The 6,003-nt window shown below is 61.4% G+C and overlaps 1 non-coding gene across 1 annotated transcript; it reads left to right on the forward strand.

The window, feature by feature from the left end:
- Positions 1–322: 322 nt before the first annotated feature.
- On the forward strand, positions 323–394 carry TRNAG-CCC (transfer RNA glycine (anticodon CCC)). Its single transcript has one exon. It is a non-coding gene; the product is annotated as a tRNA-Gly (tRNA).
- Positions 395–6,003: the final 5,609 nt, after the last annotated feature.

Raw genomic sequence — 6,003 nt, forward strand, 5'->3', positions numbered from 1 at the left:
TCGAGTGTGTGTGTGCCTGTGTGTGCAGGCACTGCACACGCGTTTTCTCATACGTGCCCAGAGCATCTCCAGGAAGACATAACGGGAACAGGCCACACGGGTGTCTCTGGGGAGGGCACTGGGGACAGAGGACCCCGGAGCGACAAGGCGGGTGGCCGTGGGACCTGGGGACGTGAGGGCTGGCCCGGCTGCGTCCTGGGTCTGGGCGCCGGTTACTCAGCCACTTGGCCGTCGTCAGTCGTGTGCTCCACACCAAAAGTGGTGATCAAAGGTGAAGTCAGCAAACAACACTGGAAGGAAAGACAGGGAGCGACCAGGGGCTTCCCTGGTGGTCCAGTGGGTAAGACTCCGCGCTCCCAATGCAGGGGCCCGGGTTCGATCCCTGGCCAGGGAACTAGGCACCACATGCTGCAACTAAGAGTTCGCATGTTGCAACTAAGGAGCCCACGTACCACAACTAAGGAGCCCACCTGCCGCAGCTAAGACCCAGCACAACCAAATAACTAGATAAAAGAAAGGGAGCATAAGGCTTCCCTGGTGGCACAGTGGTTGGGAGTCCGCCTGCCGATGCAGGGGACGCGGGTTCGTGCCCCGGTCCGGGAGGATCCCACATGCCGCGGAGTGGCTGGGCCCGTGAGCCATGGCCGCTGAGCCTGCGCGTCCCGAGCCTGTGCTCCGCAACGGGAGAGGCCACAGCAGCGGAAGAAAGAAAGGGAAGCGACAACCTCAAACGACCTTTGCTCCCAATCAGGTACAGCTGCAAGGAGGACCTGGAACCACTGGGCCGGGGGCAGCTGGACAAGCAGACGGAGAGTAGGTGAGCGGGTGAGGGGAAGGACACGTCCCATGGGCCTTCTGAGGTGCTGAGTGATGCCAAGAGCGCATACCCCTCTCGTCCCACTGTCCCCACCTGCCCTAGGACCTTAGCACCACATCTGGCCAGCCAACCTGACCAGAGGGCGTGCCCATGCAGGTTCAGAGCCTGCCCGGAGAAGGGGACAGCGGCTGGTGGGTACTGGGCACTGGAGTCCAAACTGTGCTTGTTGACTGTATCACCACCCAGCCTGCCGGGCGGGGCAGCCAGGCTCTTCCTCAGGGGAGCAACAGCCCCTCCCCGGGAACACGGCCCAGATGCTCAGGCCCAGCCCTGAGAGCCCGGCCCTCCCCAGCAGTGGCCTCAGCCACTGCACACAGGACAGACACATCACCAGAGCTGAAGGGACACCGTGAGGCCCCGACCCTGCACCTCCCACCTGTGTGACCTTGGGGAGGCCAGTTAGTCCCACACTCTGAACCTCCGGAAAAGGGGATTAGAGCCGCCTTCCCCACAGGAGGCGCAGCTGGGCTCCTGGCGGCCCGCCGAGCTCGCCAGCAAAGGCACCGTGATTGTGGATGCGGCGCCGCGGCTCCCGTCGTCTGCCGGAACCTCGTGTGAACATGGGAACACGGGATGCGGCGCCCTGGTACCCAGGAAAGCCCTCAACAGCCCATGGACTGCTGCACAGGACGTTCCTCCTGGCCACCCTGACCAGCCAGGACCTCCACGTCACCAGAGTGTGTCCCACACGCCCTGCTCATCACCCCACTGTGAGCTGCGAGGGGCAGGGGCAGGGTCGGGCCTGTGCCCTCACCCAGGACGGCCGGCCCTGGGCCCCCGGGGACAGAGTCGCAGACTAATTTTCTGAAACTCCAACCACCTGGGCTGCTCCTTCTACCATGTGGTTTCAGCACGCCATGCATTCCCAACACCCATAGCGCCGTCCAGCAGGACGTGGGGCGGGGTGGGGGGGTGTTTGCCCACCAGAGGGTATGAGCCCTATGGGGTGGGAGGAGATAAACAACGATCCTGAATCCTGAGCCACTGGGGGCAAAACTGAGATCCCAGGAAGGACGAGTGAGAAGCCCCCTGCTGTGGGAATGTCACCGGCCAGGGAGCCACAGGGTGGGGGCCGTGGGTGGGCACCACGTGGCAGCCAAGCACTGCAATTCCACAGCAACATCTGGTTGTCATTCTTATCTTCTCTGGCAAAGAGAAGGAGGGCCCAGGACCCTCACAACCTCGTTCAAGGAGGGGCCGGCGGCGGATCTGACGGGGCAGCCGTCCATCACCGAGGCCGGCATTGGTGTCAGGCTGTTTTATTAGCCCAGGACCAGCCTGGTTACCAGGAACCCAGAGTGATGTCACTCGAGGTGAAATAATTTACAGCTAATAGACGGGAGGGGCTGCCTCAACCAGCCGTCCGTCCATCTGTCCATCCTCTTTCGAGCTCAGGCCCAGGGCCCGGGGGGGGCCAGAGACCCCTGCATCACTCCGCCTCCCCGGTGGTCAGCCGTCCATCTCCCTGTCCCTTTGTCTGCACTGTGGCTCCACGCCCTTCCTCTGCGGGGAGCTCCTAGGGCTGTGACAGGACATTTGCCAACACTAGTCACACGCGCGTTCCCGCCAACCAACGGAGGGATGAACCCGCTTGAGTGTGATTACGTCTCCCCGAAAACAAACTCGCCTGAGTCCCTCCCCGGAGGACCCCTCTCTACGAGGGGTGTCTGGTGACCTGCCCGCGAGTGCCTGCTGGGAGGGCCTTTGAAACCAGACTCGGTTACATAAATGATATGGCACCCGTGAACTCTGTTTTCGTTTCCTGCTCCCCTTTCCTCGGCAGCCAGCTTGAGGCCTGGCTGGGTCATCCACAGTGAGGGCTGTTTGTAAGGTCCAACATCTCCCTTTCACCAAGCCTGGGGGCAGGGTGGGCGATGATGCCCCCACCCAATCACCCAGACCGTCTAAGGGCTGCAGAACCTAGACCAGGAAGTCACGGACCGCGTTGAGGGGCAGCGGCCCAAGGAGCAGGCAGGCAGCAGGTCCGAGAAGAGGCCACAGAGCAGAGCAGAGCATGGCCCAAGAGTGCCCGGGAGTGGGGTTCCACACCTCAGCCTCTGCCAGGCCCTGGCCCTGGTTCTCTCATCTATAAAATGGGTGTGACAGCTCACAGGAGTCGCCCCAGCTCACCAGACGGCAGTGAGCTTTAAGGAGTTACAACAGAAGCCCCCGGGCCCAGCCAGGCATGTGAGGGACCCTCGGGAAATACCAAGGGATGATGGTGACATTGACAGTGACAAAAGCAGCCACAGCTCAGGGGCCCCTCCCCCTGGCCTTCGCTGCCCCCCGCCCCAGCTCCAGGCTCAGTCACCGGCCAGAGGGGCAGGTGGGCCGAGGCCAGCCTTGGGCTCTGGAGCTTGGTGGTCCCTGCAGGAGAGGTACACACACCTACGTGTGCACAGTGACTCGTACACCTGCAGGGCGCCACATCCGGGCCCATCCCCCTCAGCCCCTCCCACTTGTATCCCCGAGGGCACCCACCCCAACCTCCCCCATCTGGCTGAGTTCTGCAGTTCCAGTTGGAGTCAGAGAGGCTCTGGAACCCTCCACCTGGACCCCGCCTCGTTTCCCCCAGGGGCAGCAGGTCCCGAGGCTCAGGGGTCGGCAGACACTTCGGGTCACACAGCCCTGCGAGGGTGGAGCCTAGGGGAAAGGGGCCCCCGCCTGGGACAGCAGGCCGGGGAGGGGGGGGGCGGGGCTTTGAACTGGCTTTTCCCCGCCCAGCACAGAGGGCACACGGGCTTACCAGTACACCTGGGGAGGACGCAGACCTCCCTCTGACCTCGCAGCCTGTCCCCACCCCAGGCCTCACCTGACACAGCCAGCCAAGGCCCCCTTCCCCAGGCCTCCACTACAGGAAGGGCGGGCCCCGGGGCTGCGGTGACCCAGACAGCCCTGCCCTAAGGGGCTAGTTCCCAGGCACTGCACCTCTCCCTGGGGCTGCACAGATGCTCTACTCCCAGAGCTCACAGCCCCCAGTGGCCACAGGTCAGCGTGTGCATAGCAGGGAGCCTGATGGAGCCTTTCCTGCGAGGGGGCAGACGCCTGTGGGGCTGCCCTGAGGCGTCCAAGGAGAGGGCTGGCTCCCTCCTGGGAGCTGGTCCAGAGGCCCCGACCCTTCCTTATCCCCCAGATGAGGTCTGTTTTTTTTCCATCCATACCTGCATCTAAGTTAGGGGTTCCCAAGCTCGGGGGCTGGGAGGAGGCAGCTGCTGGGTAAACGACACCCCGAGCCCAGCTGTGAGAGCCTGCCCCCAGCCACTAGGGCCCTGGCCGCCACTTTCCCCAAGGCCCCCGCAGGCAGCCCCTCACAGGCCTCGAATCACGGATCTAAGCTCTGCCTGGTCACCAGGGGGTTAACAAGCCAGCCCTCTTATCTCCCCAGGGCTGGGGTAGGATCCCCACCTCACAGAGGCATCCCCCAGGGCAGCCCTGGCCAGGTCCCAAGAGAGGGAAGCCCGGGGGAGGCGAGCGGGGGTCACCACGGCGGACTCTGAGGCAGAGATTCCTTCTTCCCGTGCCTCTCTCACCCATCCCAGCAGCCCTGCTCTCAGGGCCCCCACCTGGCTGCAGTTGAGCTCCTGGGGCCCCAGCCCTCTGCTCCCCTCACTCGGCCTCCCCTCAGCATCTGCCCAGTGCCTGCTGAGTGCCCATCCCACTAACTGCTCCCCAAGCCAGTGTGAGGGGCAGGCACTAGTGTCACCCCCGCTTTACAGATGAACGGAGATACAGAGAGAAAAGCAGCTCACCCCAGTGCACACAGCCTGAGGTGGCAAAGCAGAGCCCGAAGGAGGTTGGACCTGCTTTGAGTTCATGCTCTCAGCTGCTTCCCCAGAGCTTCCCACGAGGCTCAGGATCTGGTGGGGAGGCAGGGCAGGAACACACAACCACAAAACATGATGAGGCAGGAGGGAAGGGAGAGAGCAACTTATCAGGAAGGCCACAGACAGGAGGGGTCTTGCAAGCTGGGCATTGAGGGATGTGTAGGAGTTCAGCAAGTAGAGAAGAGGGCAAAGGAAGGGTCTTCCAAGTTGGGGAGCAGTACGGGCCAAGGCCTAGGGGAGAGGCAGGCTTGCAGCTGGATGGGCTGGCAGGGACTGTGAGGTCCTGGTGGACTGGGACACCAGGCTCCCTCCCAGGGGGCCCAGCGGGCCTGGCAGGGGCAGTTGCACAGAAGGAGGAAGACAGGTCCTTTAGCATTAGAAGGTGACTTGCGGGGCAAGGGAGGCTGGGCAAGGTGCAGGTGGGTGGGGAGGGAACTTGGCTTTGTAGTTTCAGCTTAGATGCCTCTCTTTTTGGTTCAAGTAGCAGGGATCGTGAAGGGGTCCAGATGCTGTCACAGACAACCAGTGCCCCTCCCACCCTGTCACTGTACCCCAAGGCTGGCAAGCATCAGCAGGGTGTCCAGCCTGGTGGGATGGGGAAATGCCACGAGCAGCCTCTGTCTTGACTCTGCTCCAGGGCCGTGAGCTCACATCCCACCTGGGGAGACTCACCAAGTGACAGCACAGCCCTGCACACCCAGCAGACGGCCCTTCATCTGGTCCAGCCTGGGAGGAGCCTTCAAAGAGTAAATCTCCTTCCAGAGAGACCAAGGATTTAGGGGCAGCTTCTGCCACCCAACCGCCACCTCAGGAAATAGTCTCAGCCTTTTAATTATTTTAAAAAATATACACGTCCATTTTAGTGATTTGTTAATACAGAAAAAGTGACCAGAGATTGCCTCCTTATGTATATTTTGCATTCTTAGCTTGTTTTAATTACCTCGTTTACTAGCTGTGTGACCTTGGCCAGGCTAGCTAACCTCTCTGTGCCTTGTTTCCCCATTTGTAACAGGAATAATAACAACATCCTGTACCTCATACAACTGGTGTGAGAATCAAACGGAAACATCACAGGGCAAGGCACAGCACCCACCTGACGCTGGGTCTCCTATTCAGGACCTTACCGGATTTATGCCAAGCAAAAGACACAAGTCCCTCCCCTCTCCCCTCCCGCACAGCCCCAACAGGGTCCCAGGTTTGCTGTGGATCTTCCATTTTTCCTTGGATCTTTTTTTTTTTTTTTTTTTTGAGTGGAGGGGTGTCTCAACCCCCATCGAGCTGAGACTCCCCTTTTACACTTCT

This window comes from Lipotes vexillifer, unplaced genomic scaffold (assembly GCF_000442215.2).
Source record: "Lipotes vexillifer unplaced genomic scaffold, Lipotes_vexillifer_v1.1 scaffold1798, whole genome shotgun sequence".
In the NCBI taxonomy this organism is placed as follows: domain Eukaryota; kingdom Metazoa; phylum Chordata; class Mammalia; order Artiodactyla; family Lipotidae; genus Lipotes; species Lipotes vexillifer.